Here is a 15,568-nt window from a genome sequence, read left to right as displayed (position 1 = left end):
ACCCATCTGCAACTGCGTCTTTTGTCATCCTTATCCAGGCTACTGAGAAGACAAGCAAAGGCACTGTTGATTTCAGATTTCCTTTTGATTCTTTCTAAGAATTTCTCTGCTTGAAGCGCTTATCTGTTTTCATATTTTTATTTTTTTCCAATAGGTACCTCAATATGTTAATCATAGTTATATAAGTCTCAATCAGATCATTTATCAGTGTCATATCTGAATTGGGTTCTTATTCTTGCTTTGTCTCTTCTGGTTTTATTTTTCTTGCCTTTTGTTGGCCATGCTATTTTTTTAATTAGAAATAGATATGAAGTGTCTAGAAGTAGTAATTCATGTTATCAGACTTATATTTTTAATTTTACCTTAGCCTTGCTAGGAAGTATGTTTTATATAATTGTTGTCATAGTTGTAGTGTAAGAAGCTTCAATTTTTGTTTCCAATTTCCTTTTTTCCTTTTTTTCATAAGATTTTCTTAACAGCTCTCTTAAATCATGGTTATGTCTTATAGCTCTCTTAGATAAAATCCACTGTTCTACACTAGAGCTCGGTTGATATGCTGGTTAGGTGTTGAGAAAAAATTTTTTTTCTATAATCTTATTAATTATTCTCAGATTTCTAGTAGGTATGAGTTCACAGGCTTTAACATTTCTCAGTTTTTTTATTTAGGTGAGGCAGGAAGACTAGAATGAGCATGAGGTGTCTAATTTTTCTTCCCCCAAGTCAGATGAGACAGATAGTTTTTCTTGTATACCAGACTTCATTATGGAGAGTCCACTGGGTTTCCTTCAAAATAATTGTACTTACTGTGTCCCTCCCTGAGGCAGAAGATTTCTCTCTTAACTTTACTCTAAGAACATGGTGAGCTTCCTTCATTTAAAACCAATAAAAGTTCAGGACCAGCAGTTGGCATAATGTCTATGTCGCTGAACTTTCTTGTAGTTGACCATGGTTTGAGTCCCGGACCCAGTGGCTTGAACTCACGCTGGACACATGTGCATGCGTGCCCAAGATCCTGAGAGGAGAATGAAGGAGAAGGTATTGCAGCGTGGCCACTCCCCCCCCCAGGGGGGTGGCGTGATTTCTTTCTGTCTCTCTCTTTCTGGTGAGCACACGCACCCTATAGCAAAAACCTCTCAAAACAAAACAAAACAAATAAAACACACACACAACAAAAGCTCATGACTCATGTTCTCATTAAGATAGGGTCCTCAGACTTCTCAAAACAAAACAAAACAAAACAAATGAAGACACACACAATAAAAGCTCATGACTCATGTTCTCATTAAGACAGGGCCCTCAAGTAGTTTTTAACTTTAATGTGGTCTTCCCCCACCCCTGCATTCATCAATTACCATTTAAATCTTTCTATTAGTTATCGTTCATGTTTCTCTTAATAATCCATGCTAGGTGGGCCCGTATCTTTATCCTTCTTTCCAGTTTTCATGAAGATAGTTTGACATGTGACCTCAGTTCTCTGATAGAGCTAAGAAAAGTTGTTGATTTTCAATTTGTAGAGTTTTTTCTTTTTTTTTTTTTCATTGTGAAGACAGGAATTGTCACTTCTACAGTTTTCATTGGTCAGATCTAAAACTGAAGAAAAACTTCAATAACAAAGAAAACAGCAGAATACAAAAACTGATTCAGGGACAGAATCATAAAAAGTACTTCCTGACTATTACTTCGGTAAGAATAATAGTGGTATCATGACAAAAAAATTACATAAAAACCATAGATCAATACCCTCATAAACAGATTTTTAAACATCTATAAAAATTGTGGAAAAATTGCATGTGTATTATGTAGAGTGAATATTATTATGACTGATAAGTTTATTTTAGAATTTTGAGGTTCATACAACATCAATCAATGTGTTTTATAATACTGACCAATTAAGGACCAACCAGCAGATGGCATAATGCTTAAGTCACTGGACTCCCATGTAGTCGACTGTGGTGTGAGTCTCTGACCTGGCGGCTTGAAACTCATGCTGCACACATATGCAGATGTATCCAAAATCCTGAGAGGAGAATGGAGGAGGAGGGCCTGTGGCATGGCTATTCCCCTGGAGGGAGGGGAAATCTCTCACTTTTTGTCTTTTTGTCTCTCTAATGAGTGCACACATCCTATATGAAAAATATCTCAAACAAAAATTGACAGATTAAAAAATGAATTTATATAATACAATGTACAGAAAAAGTGCTTAAAATTTTAATATAAATTTAATTTATAAAATAGACTGCAAAATAGGAATAGAGGGCACTTTCTCAACGTTATAGATGGCATCTAAGAAAAACACACAGGTAGCATCATAATTTTTTTTGACAATTCATTATTTATGTAGATGTTTAAGCTTTTGCACTAAGTTTTTACAAGCTGGTGAACACTGACTAGTTATTTATCCCACACAACTATAACCACATGTTGTTAGACAGTATAACTATATGGTTGAAGTGACATTAATACATATCACCATTTTATCCGTTACATAATAAAACAAATTATCAGGTGTCTAAATATTAAGTTACACAGTTCAAAAGGCATATAAAATATTAGTTGTCTGATCAATTAATTCACAGAATACCACTTCTTTTTTTTTTTTTCAAATGGTTGGAAAGAGAAAAAAATTCACATTTCAAACCAAAAAAGTTTGTCAAGTTCCAGTAAGTATGGAACAAAATAAGAATTTCAGAAATTTCATGATTAAGATTTGTCTTAGCTAAAATAATATTTATACCTTTAAAACTACTTACTAATTTAAAGAGCATATTCTACATTTTCTGCACAAGACAAAGAACATTTTACTAAAAATATTTAATAGTCCCCTCCCATTCTTTTTTCAGGCTATCCCTATTAAGCTGCACTTCAGAGTGCAAGCATTAACTGTAAGAATTTTTTTCATTGTTCTATTTGTATTAGCTAAAATAATATTTATACCTTTAAAACTACTTACTAATTTAAAGAGCATATTCTACATTTTCTGCACAAGACAAAGAACATTTTACTAAAAATATTTAATAGTCCCCTCCCATTCTTTTTTCAGGCTATCCCTATTAAGCTGCACTTCAGAGTGCAAGCATTAACTGTAAGAATTTTTTTCATTGTTCTAGAGACATTAAAGATATGTGGCTCTGTAAAATGTAAATTTCAAAATGGAGGTTTTTTTCATAACAGCACAAAATGAGACTTTTTTTTACTTTTTAAAAAAATATTTATTTTATTTTATTTATTCTTTTTTTTTTTTAAATTTGACCAGAAAGAGACAGAGGGTGAGAGTGAGAGAGGAACTGAGAAAAAAAGCCACCAGATTCAGGACACAAACCGTGTTCGGCCATGTGAGAGTATCCAGCACCTTAACCATCTTGCCACCTGCTGGTCCCCACAAATTGAGACTTAAAAAGATATTAAATTAACACCATAACACTTGATAAAAATTTTCTGTTGATCAATGGTTAAGGGACCAGCAGGTAGCGTGGTAGTTAAGGCCCTGGACAGTCCCACATGGCCAACCATGGTTTTAGTACTGGGCCTGGTAAATTGCTTTCTCATTTTCCCTTTCTTGCTCTCTGTGTCTCTCTGGTCAAATTAAAATAAATTAATAAGTAAATAAATAATTCTTTAAAAAAAGTCAAAATTAAGCAAACCTGATGTATACTGGTATGAATGTAGAAGATGTAAACATAAACTGAACAGGCAAATAACCACGCAGGCCCTACTTTGAATGTTTGAAATGGCTGAAGGGATAAACCATGTAAAATACAGAGTGTTTATAGTTCCTGGGAACTTAGTTCTATATGATACTACAAATATTTAAGATTATACTGAGTATTTTGGCACCAATCTTTCTAAGTTTCATATATATTGATAAAATTCTGGAGTGAAAATACATTTAACGACATAACTCTATACCACATGGTTTTAGGAGAGAGTTAAACTGGTACAAATAATAAGCACATTTTAAATGCTAAAGAGTGAGAATCTTTCACTAAGTGTCCAAATAAGTTAGCCAAAACATAGAGTTGTAGTTCTATCAATCTCTGTGGCCTGGTAAAACTGCTTTTCAATGCTCTTCTGGAAGCACCATTAGACTTTTTCACAAGCCAATATGTTGTCTGGTATGTATGACAAATTAGGTCTTCTCTCAAGTTCTACTTCCAAGGTAATAGCATCAAGTACTACAGTCTCATTGAACCCAACGGCTGTTTCTGCAACCGCTGAAGTCTTTGAAACACAGTTGCATATTAGGACAATACTTCTCCAAATATAAAAGTTGCTTGCTGTTGAAAGCTCCATGCCACTTTCGTCTTATGAGTTTTAATGTGTCTTCATATCTCATTCTACCTTCAATTAATTCTAGGGCAACTATCACTGGGGCTCTTTCTTAAAGCCTGCAACACAATGACCAGCAACCAGAAAATAGGTTCTTCATAAAACTGAATTTATATAAGACTTAACCTGTCATCAATAATCCAGTTCTATGGTCATACACCATAGTAGTCACAAGGCCAGTCAGGACATGGATACCTTCTTTCTCCATAAGAGTAGTGTCATAAGTTGCTTCACATACTCTTACTATTGTGGTAAGTCCATACTTCTTAAAGTCCCCTACAAATTTATTTAAGGTTGTATTGATGGAATTATGCATAACAAAAAATCTTAAGCTCTCGTAAGTGACTTCTACTGGAGATGGCAGTTCATTAGAGTCCTGTTAATTTATAGGGAGTACACGCACCCTATAGCAAAAACTCTTTCAATAAAAGAAATATATATATTGGGTTATGAGAACATTTTTTAAAAATACAGAAATGACAAAAAGAAACCAATGTCTGCTTCAGTATACTCCACTTCTAATTATCAGTGCTTTGGGTATGAACTTGAAAGTAATGAGAAATGAAATGAACCACCCACCAAGAAGCAGCAATTCTTCAATCCAGTAACACTGAGGTAACAGAAAGGAAGTGCACTGAGATTTACCCCATCCAGGTCAGAACTTTTACAAAATACTCTGCAGATTTCAGTTCAACTTCTGTGTCCAAGTTAAAAATGCTTATGAATAAATCTATGGAATAAATGCTTAGGGGGCTTCTTGGTGGAGTAGTCATGAATTTCTACAGTTCATTTGTATCATGCTAGGCCTGGCAGTAATCTCCACTGTCCTTCAGAAACTCATAAATGTGTGACCAAGAACACCACCAAACTGAGGAATATGTTTACTCTTTGAAGGTTGTGACTTAATCCTACAGCCAGTCAGAGGCTGCAGCAGTACAGGCTGCAGGGGTAGCATCTGCTGCAGGTCAGGAGTGGTGACAGCAATGCAAGGAGCCCAGGAACCCTAATATCATAATTACATAATTAAACAGAAGAAGACTTTCTGAAGACTTTCTCCCCTAAGATCAGGGAATAGGTAAACTCACAGTACCATTTCTATTCAATATTTTCCTGGGAGTTCTAGCTAGTAAAATTAAATAGAAAAATACATTAAATTTACCCAGACTGTAAAGTTAGTATTAAAACTATATTAAATCACAGAAAACACAAGTTTCTACATAGAAAATCCTAACAAATGAATAAAAAGATTACTAAAATTGGTGAGTCAGCACAGTTTAAAAATGTAGAGCTAATATACATATGTGTGTGTGTATATATATATATGTGTATATATATATATAAAAATTGAATTTCTATACAATACTTCAACAATTAAAATTAACTAATCAAAATACATTTTTTAAAACAAAAAATGCTTAGGAATATATCTGACAAAATATGTGTAATTATAGGCACTAAAAACTGCAGAACTTTTCTGGGAGAAATTAGAAAGGACGTAACTGAATTAGATATTTAACTACTTAATGAACTGAAAACTAAATAGTGTAGAGATGGTAATCCTACCAAAATTTATGCATAAATTCAATATAATTACAACCAAAATCTGGGCTATCCTTTAAAAAATTTTTTAAAAAGTAAATAATATAATTCTATAATTCATCTATAAATGTAAAGGAAAATTAAATATGTCTTTGAAATGTTTACAGTTGAATGACTGACTTTACCTCAATTATAAATATACAATAATTAAAACAATGTGGTGTCAGCCTAGAGACATACAAATAATCAATGGATCAGAATAGAGTGCTAAAGGAGACCCAAAAAGATATTTTCAATTGATTTTAGATAAAAAGGAAAAGACATTTCAATGGGAAAAAGAAAACGTTTCTACAAATGCTGATGTAACAATGAAATATTCATATGAAAACAGTAACTCAATCTGTGTCTTGCACTATATTGAAAAATTATCTCAAAATGAATGATAGGCAAAATTAAAAAAACATTAAGCCATAAAATATTTAGGAAAAAGAGAAGAACACCTTTTGTAACATGTTTAGGAAAAGATTCTTTAGATATATCTCCAGAAAAATTATTAAAAGAAGATATACAGGTGACATGACAGAAAAGATTTGTAAAATGCATGAACAAATATTGAACGCAAGTAATCATTAGAAAATTGCAAATTAGCACACAATAAGACATCATCACTAGCCAATTATAAAATATTAAATTTGATGATTGTACTATGTATTGGTGAGGATGTGGAAAAGTTAGAATTTTCACACACTATTAATGAGAGCTTAACAGTTACATAAACCACTTGGAAAACAGCTTTCATAGAATCATATATCCACATATATTACACATATTCGATTCTTAGGCACTTATCTGAGTAAAATAAATTAAAAGATCCATATAATAAAATATTCATCAATCATCATTGCATTTTTATTTTAAATTGTCCCAAATTAGAGTAATTTCAAAGAGCCAAAAAACGTATCTTAGGTTGTTAATATATTCAATTTCTAGATTGTATTGGTGTCTTAATGGGTAAATATATGTCAACATGTATCAGTTTCAACACTTGCAGTATATTGTAAGTTTAACAGCAACTCAACAAGGCTGTTTAAACATGTGAAATGAATTGTATCTTGATAAAATCATATAAAATAAAATTTAAATAAATAATCTTTTTTCTTGATATATTCATATAAAATAAAATTTAAATAAATAATCTCTTGGGAACAAGGATTTCTAATCTAGACTAGAGCTTTTGCTGCAGTCTCTTTATACTTCATTTATTAAAATGTAAATAACTTTGATGTAAATGATAAAACATTCCTCTCAGATTGTGTTTACAATGCAATCTTTATTTGGGAATAAATATGGTTTGAATTTACCCCTTTTTAATATCACTGCAAAGTGGTTGAATTCTGCGACAAATATAAATTTTATTTTTTAATTTTTGAAATCAACTGCACAGTATGGTAAATGAGGCTAATCATTGACTGCTATACATTTTTACATTGCTAAGAGATTACACCTTCAATATTCTCTTCATGAAAAAATGTTAAGTACTTGAGACAATCAATATTTTAATTAACTCGATTCAGTCCTTCCACATTGTATTAAAAAGTCATAACATTACTTTATACCCCATGAAAATATACAACTACGACTTGTTACTATATAATAGAAATTTAAAAATTAAAATAACCCCTGGTAAAAAAAACAATTTAAAAAGAGATGGAATCAAAAACATTTTTTTCCAGAAAATGTAAGAGAAATATCCTTCAAAACAGGACAGTCTTGCTTGAGTAATAGAAAAAGAGGTTTTTCTTAATTGCTTATCTCCAAAAGCAAATATAGGAAAGGAAAATCTATATGTATCAGTGTATTTTACACAAGTTCTAATAACTTGCTACATCAATATGAACACTGAAAATAGGGGAGATTCAGTTCACAACTGTTTTTGTTTGTTTTAATCCAAAACAAAAACAAAAACAAAACAAAACAATAAGTCAATGCCTAATAAGGGAATGTCAGACCTTCAAAAATAGACTCTGGGAAATTGGTACTATACATTTCAATCTATCACTTCATAATAGCTATAGATTTTGAAATAATATTTAAATAGTGGAAAATATTTGTGAACCATAACAAAAAAACCACCCAGCTGTATAAAATAAAAGTTTTAAAGTTTTTCAAATTTTAGTAACAAAGACTATCTGAATTAAAAAATAAACATATAAAATTGTTCTGTTATTCAATATTGTCATATTTGTAATTTCAAGATTTTAAATATGATAAAAATATTTGATTTAGTGAAAAAGAAAAGTAGAAAATATGGATTAATACAATTATTAATCCATATACTGATTTTCTATTATCGATTAATATATTAACCCATATATTGATTTTCTATGAGTAAGACTTTTTTCCTCCAAATTATGAGATTTTCTAGTATATATTTTAATTTTACTTACAATCATTATATTAGCATGATCAATGAAAATGTAGACCCTCAACATGTAATTTTTTTTTTTAATTTTTAATTCTTTTAGTTTTTGCTATAGGGTATGTATGCTCTCCAGAGAGAGACGAGAGGAAGAGAGAGAAAGTGAGTGAAAAATCACCTTCCTCAGTGGGTTAATCATGCCACCGTCCCTTCTTCTCCACTCTTTTCTCAGGATTGTGGGCATTCATGCACATACACCACAGTGTTTCTCAAGGCCCTGGGCCCAGGATTCAAAGTGTGTAGTCAGCCAGGTGGGATCCAGCCACCTTAACTACCACATCACCTGGGTGGCCCAACAATTCTTAAAGACACTAATTGTAACAAAAATATCAACTTTAATTGTCTCTAAAAATATATATTAGTAACTCTTCAAAATGTGGAGCTTCCAAAGTGACTCCACCAGTGCTGTGAATATTCTCCCATGCCCTTCTCAGTCACCACATCTGAGTTTTGTGTTGGTGGAATATCCCTAGGAGAGCAAAATCTGTTTCATCTATGGATACCAAAGGTATAAATATCCTGGAAATAACACCACTCCACCGTTTTACCTCAGCCTGTAATGATTGGAGGGTTAGGACAAATTAATACATTAGCTCTCTTGCCCACTGAGGGGGGAAACTCTGATTTGTGACTCTGTGGTTTCTAGAGCTCCTGGCAGATTGCATTCCTCCTCTAGTGAGGTCAAGTTGGCCTCCATGGTACTTTGGCTTCCTTCCCTTCCTGAGGCTCCACTTTGGTACCATTTTTAGACTCAGGAGATTATTTAACAAATCTTTTTCACATGAATCGTGTATGACTGTCAGGATTTAGTGACCCAACCTGAAAATGTGGCCATCTTAACCTTAGCCAATAAGCAGGTAGTTTTATGTACCAACAATGGATTTGTGTTTTGCACCAGTCCATATTTCACTAAGCTGTTACTTTTGATGCATAACTAGAACACCCCAACATATGCATTTGGTAAAGACACTAAATAATGGCAGTGGTAGAAAAAAACTCATTTAATAATATTTAGGTATTAGGTAATCAACTGAGTCTATTGATATTATCATTTAACATTCTCAAAGCATAAATGTACTACTAATGTACCTCCAAATTTCTCTTCAAATACCATGAATATAACATTTTATGTAATAACTTTAATTATTAGGATATGTAATCATTTCTTTATAATTAGTGGATACTTGGAAGCATGCATAATGTTTTTTTTTTTCTTTTTTTGGAGAGGTTTTCGCTATAGGGTGCATGCACTTGCCAGACAGACAGAGAGAGACATAGAGATAGTAAGTGAGAAATTACCCCCCATGGGGGATGGTCACGCTGCAATCCCTTCTCCTTCATTCTCCTCTCAGGATCTTGGGCACACACGCACACACGCCCGGCGTGAGTTCTAAGCCACCGGGTCCGGGACACGAACTGCAGTCAACTACATGGGAGTCCAGCGACATAGCCATTACACTAACTGCTGGTTCCCAATGTTTCTTTTATTTGGAACTTGAAACTTTTTAAAAATGAAAGATGACATAAATAAATGATCAAGTGAGTACTTGTGGTTGACATAACCTCTAGAGTTCACAGACAAAACTAAGACACAAAGTGATAAATTCAAAATTGAAACAATTCAGACTAAATGGAGTGCTTGGTCAATGCTTTGCTGCTTCTTCAAACAGACATTAAATAAAACTGCACTCACTAAAATCTGTTCCCTCAGAATTTTATAAGAGCCATATACTCATGAGTAGATGTTATCTGGATGTATTATGGCGTAATGGTTTATCATCATACTACTTTTAAAGCTTAAAGTTCATAACATGTGGATTGATGATAAAAGTTGGCATTTCTTAGTCTTTGCCTAATATGTGTGTTGAAGGTAACAAAACGGAAGCAACAAGCAAAAAATCAAGTCATTTACTACTTCCCTAGGGCATTGCTGGTTTTAGTGACATCGTCACGGCCTCCTGCTAGCAACTGGCAGTAAGATCATTTTAAACTGGTAAGATAATATCATTTAAAAACCAATAGATTATCAGGATCATTGTACATTATGATGCTGTATTGAACCATGTAAAAAAATTCTTTATGAAAAAAAAGGAGAAATAATCCTGAAAGTAGTACTGTTTTTTTTTTTTTTTACAAAAATGCAATGTGACTTTATAGTAGAATGGACTGTTTCTGATTTAATCTTACAAAGAAGAACCTATGTCCATATTATTTACAGAGCAAAATACCTCTTTTTCACTGCACTCACATAATATATTTTTCACACTGTACTCCAAAATGCCCCATGATCTACTTCTCTATTTATACAAAAGCATTGCTTTCATAATACAATTTCTTTTCTAAATATACTTTTTTTATTACAGTATAAAATTTCCATAATTGGGAAGCCCATTTAACTCTAATCTTTTTTTAATTGAAAGTATGTGAACTATAAAATAGCAAAATGGAATGTATCTTCATGAATTTCTCTTTTATCTTTCTGTGCATAAAAGAGAACTCTAACAGTCTAATTAGTACTTGTGTTAATAGCTTTGGGAATATATTAAAGCACTAAAATTTTTGGTGGGACTTACAAATAATGGCAACTATTTTATAAATATGTAAATCTGCTGATTGGTATTAGACTCAGTGGGTAACTCTAGTTGAAAAAAGTAGAAACATAATATGTGTATATTAAACAATTTAAGAATGTCCTTACATAAATTGCCCATACTATATAAATCTTTTAAGCTATCCTAGATTTTATATTTTTATATAAAGTATAGTTTCACTATGTGTTCAACTATGCAAGTCTGCAAATATATACACTGGAAATTTATAACAAATGTTTAAAAGTACAAATATTCCTAATAACAATAAAATGTAAACATTCACACAATTCACTCAATTCCATAGAAAGAAAATCCAGAAATTGTTTAAAAATACAATATGGGGTCAGCAGGTGGCACGGAGGTTAAGACACAAGATCCCATATGTCTGACTGTGTAGTTGGAGTCTCAGACCCAGCAACGTAAAAATCATGCCAGGGGCATGTGCAAGCCTGTCCTAAATCCTGAGGAGTCTGAAGGAAAAGGGATTACAGTGTGGCTGTTCTTCCCTGGGGAGGGATTTGTCATTTTCGCTATCTGGCAAACATATGAGTGCTATAGCAAAACCTAAACAAATATGTATATGTGTGTGTGTATGTGTGTGTGTGTATGTGTGTGTGTGTGTATATACATATTCCTTGGGGGTCAGACATCTTCTTTTTCTCTAACAGTAGTTCCCACTATGTAGATTAACCTCTCTCTCTTGCTTGCTTCTCCCCAGCTACAGGCTTCCTTTTCTTTTTTGTCCACTGTGTGGAACATTCACTTACCCCAGAAATTTTCACCAGACCTTGGAATTTTTTTCTTCCTTTTTTTTCCCCTCTAAGGTTTTTGCCATAGGGCAAGGATGCTTGCTTGCTGGAGAGAGAAAGTGAGAAATCACTCCTTGGGGGTGGGGGGTAATTGCCATGCCACAACCCCTTTTTCTCCATTTTCCTTCTGGGACTTTTGGTCATGTGTCTAGTGTGATTTTCAAACCTCCAGGTCTAGGACGTGAACCATGGTTAGTTATGTGGGAGTCCAGTGTTGTAACCACTACATCACTTCTGGCTCCAGACCTTGGAATTTTTAGCTAAACGTACTATTTTCTGAGACAAAACTATGGCTTTTGCTTCTCAATGAAATTTTATTAACACTTATATTTATAATGATAGGCTTCTGTTTCACTCCCAAACTTTCAAATCACTGTTGTGCTATTTTTCTATAGCACTAGTCTTCTACTTATGTTTTAAAAAAATAGTTACTAATTTATTTTTGTTCATTGCTTACCTGTTTGCCTCACTAGAATGTAGGTTCATGAAGACAGAAATTTTTTTTTAAGTTTATTGAGTTATTTTATGAGAGAGAGATACAGCATCCCTGGCAGCCTGGATAGTGTGATTCATCTGTTTCTGTCAGCCTGGATCATATCGATGCACATGTCCAGTGTACTCAGGAGGTCTCTGGATGTGAGCCAGTAATTTTCCTTGCCGGGTGTGATTTGCGGACCATCACATTTTACTACTGAGTCATCATCCAACTCCCCAGGGTTATTCTTAACCACATATATCAGAAGTTCTGATAAAGTATTTAACATATTTAGATGTTTGGATAACTGTCAAATAAATGAACGAACAAGGAAAAAAAGCTTCAATAAATCAAATTTTAAGTCAAATAGTAAATTATGAAAATGTCATTATAGCTTAAGTCTCCTTTATATTAAAAAATATTATATTATCTGCCTAGTTCAGTAAAACTGGTATATTCCTGAACTAAAGATAAATATATTTATAGACTAAAATTAATTACTTTCTTACACATTTATTTCCAATAGTGTAGCAACTGAACAAGATTCACAGCATTGGAAAACGTGGAGGGGGAAAAGATTTTCATTTCACTGTGTTTTGACTTATAAGGTCAAAGAAGTGAAACAAATCATCATCCAAAAAGAAGTCCTCAAATATTTTAATCATACATCCTCTGAAAACATTAAATTTATTTCTGTGAATGTGAAGCTGCTTCTGCACATTTCTTTTTTTTAAGTTTTAGTTAGTTATTTCTTGCATGAGTGAAAAAAAGAAAGGCAGCTTCCCCCACAATCCACTTCCAACCCTCAGTCAACCCCAAATCAATGGCAAGTGTGTGATCTATGTAGTCAGGGAGATCTCGCCCCTGTGACTAGCAACCTTCCAGGACGGGATTGCCTCATAGAGCGTCATGTGTCATCATGCACCACCACCTGCAAAATGTTTTTCTCCAGGAAATACTTTATAGTAAATTGAAGATGCCGAGTGCTGGTTCAATCCCTTTGTGGTAAATGTGGTCACTAAAAAGTTACTTCTTTTTTTAAATAATTATTTAGTTGTCATCATTATTTTTTATTTTGCTACAGGGCACCCATGCTCACCAGAGGAAGAGACATAGAGATACAGAGAGAAAGTGAGAAAGCCGCCAGCTCCAGGACTTGAATTGTAGTCAGCCATTTGGGGGTCCAGTGGCTTAACCACCATGCCACCTGCTGGTCCCCAAATAACTTTGAGATGAGAAGAAGTGTGTACTGATTAAGAAGAAGTTTCTGGAAAGTTTTGAATATGTGCAAAGACATGGTGAGATCAGATGATGGTGAACACTCCAAGAAAATTAGTTCACAAGGTGCTTGTGATGGAAGACATCACAGAAAAACTAAAGTATGAGATGTATCCTTTTATGCAAGCTAACTTTATATCAGATTTAGCATGAGTATTTTTATGTATGAGGTGGTGAGAACAAATTGGATACAATTTGATACAAAATGTTACATTTGACTGGCACTTTTAGTTACACTACATGTATTTCGTCTGAGAGTTTTCATTTACACTTGTTTGTTACATTGTCAGATATAAAACTGCTAATTAGAATAAAAATGTAAGGCACATTTAAGAACCAATTTTTAAATGAATATATTCCCTAAAGAAATTAAAGTATTTTTAAAAAGAATTATTTTATTTAACTTTATTTATTTCTTTATTTTAATTTGACCAGATAGGGACAGAGTGAGAGAAGAAAGTGAAGAAGCAAGCCACCAAGTCTGAGACTCAAACCACAGTCGGCCATATGGGAGTCCAGATGGGAATCCAGCACCTTTAACCACCATTCTACCTGCCTACTCCAGAAACGAAAATATTTTATAATTATAAAAGAGATTGCATTTATAACTAAAAAAAATAAAAATTATAAGACTGAAATTACCATTTGCTAAATTGGTACCACACTTTTAAGGAACTTGTATATGATTATAAAACCATAGAAATGTGAAGGTGTAAATAAACATTCAAAATTCACTATTTAGCAGAGTAGGGTGCTATTCAAGTTTATTGTAAAGCATACTTAATTTGGAAAATTCACTTAAATTGTTAAGTGATGTGTTAGTACATTTATTCTATTTATTAGTTAATTGGAAGTATGCTTGCTACATCTATTTTATCTCTGGAAAGTGGTAATATATTTTGATTTCATGAGTCTATTTCACGCCATTAAATGTTCAAAAATATCTTTCATAATTATTTCTTTTATTGGCATTTGTGTTTCAAGAAAACAAATTTGTTTCCATATGGATTCAGCATTCCTTAAGCAGCACATGTATGTAATACATCCTATATTAAATTATTTTTAATATTCAAGACGATATATTTGTGTAGAGTTGATAAGTTAATCAGTCTTCTACCATAACTTCAGGTTGTGGGAGCTCACTGGAGTTACCATGATGTGGCGTTATCTCTAACATTTGATAAGTAGATTTTACAAATGTGCAGTGTAATAGACCTTTAATTTACACACACATAAGTCTGATTAAAAAACATTCTTTGTTTTTCTTTTTTTGAAAGACAAAGAGAGGGATAGAGTGACTAGCATCCCCAACTGGGTCTTCACACTGCAACCAGCTCCTCCCCTCAACCAGCTGGCTCACGGTCACACGTGGGCACTCCCAGCATGGATGGGAAGGCCTCAGGACATGAACCTGGGAATCTTTCCGTGTGGGTCCAGTGGCATTACTAATATACCATTGTCTGGCCCCAAATATTTTTTTAAAAAGTCCACAAACAAAACAAAATGAAACTTAAGTTTAGGAGGAAAAAATGCGAATGCTCATTTTGTAATGTTAATTCAATATTTTCATGTAATATCCTCTTTGGAAGATAAGTTAGAACCAAATTGTTTTATTAATGTAGAAGAACAGGAAAAACAGTAAATAGACTATTATAATCCCCCTTTTCCTCTTTCTCACTAAAATTTGGAAGAAATTACACATACAGGTGCAAATTTTAAATTGAAACTGGTGAAACTGTAAGATTCTAGGAAGAATTTCTCTTCACTGAATTGAAGTTGCCTGCCCCAGAAAAAGCTTGGAATAATTTGAAAATAACTAAGAAGCAGCAATTTATAGAGTGGCCAAAGCTAATAAATATACTGCCACATGGAAGGTGAAGTTTTTAGTAGTGCTGCACTTGCACATTAAATCTGCATTCTAATTTTTATTCAAACTCATGATTTATGTGGGAAAACGAGGGATATAGGAAAATGATGGCGATTAGGCACACATTCTGGTGTAAAATGCAAAATATTGTGCAAGAGACCAAGCACATTAGGGCTTATGAATTTTTATTTCTTCTATAGGGAA

At 33.2% G+C, this 15,568-nt stretch overlaps 1 pseudogene; it reads right to left on the bottom strand.

Moving 5' to 3' along the window:
• Window positions 1-4,180: 4,180 nt before the first annotated feature.
• LOC102492605 (protein tyrosine phosphatase type IVA 1 pseudogene) overlaps window positions 4,181-15,568 on the bottom strand; it is a 12,562-nt pseudogene continuing 1,174 nt past the window's right edge.

This window comes from Tupaia chinensis, unplaced genomic scaffold (genome assembly GCF_000334495.1).
Source record: "Tupaia chinensis unplaced genomic scaffold, TupChi_1.0 Scaffold000009_1, whole genome shotgun sequence".
NCBI lineage: Eukaryota > Metazoa > Chordata > Mammalia > Scandentia > Tupaiidae > Tupaia > Tupaia belangeri.
Note: the sequence above shows the minus strand (reverse complement) of the source record. Positions and strands in the feature narration are given on the sequence as shown.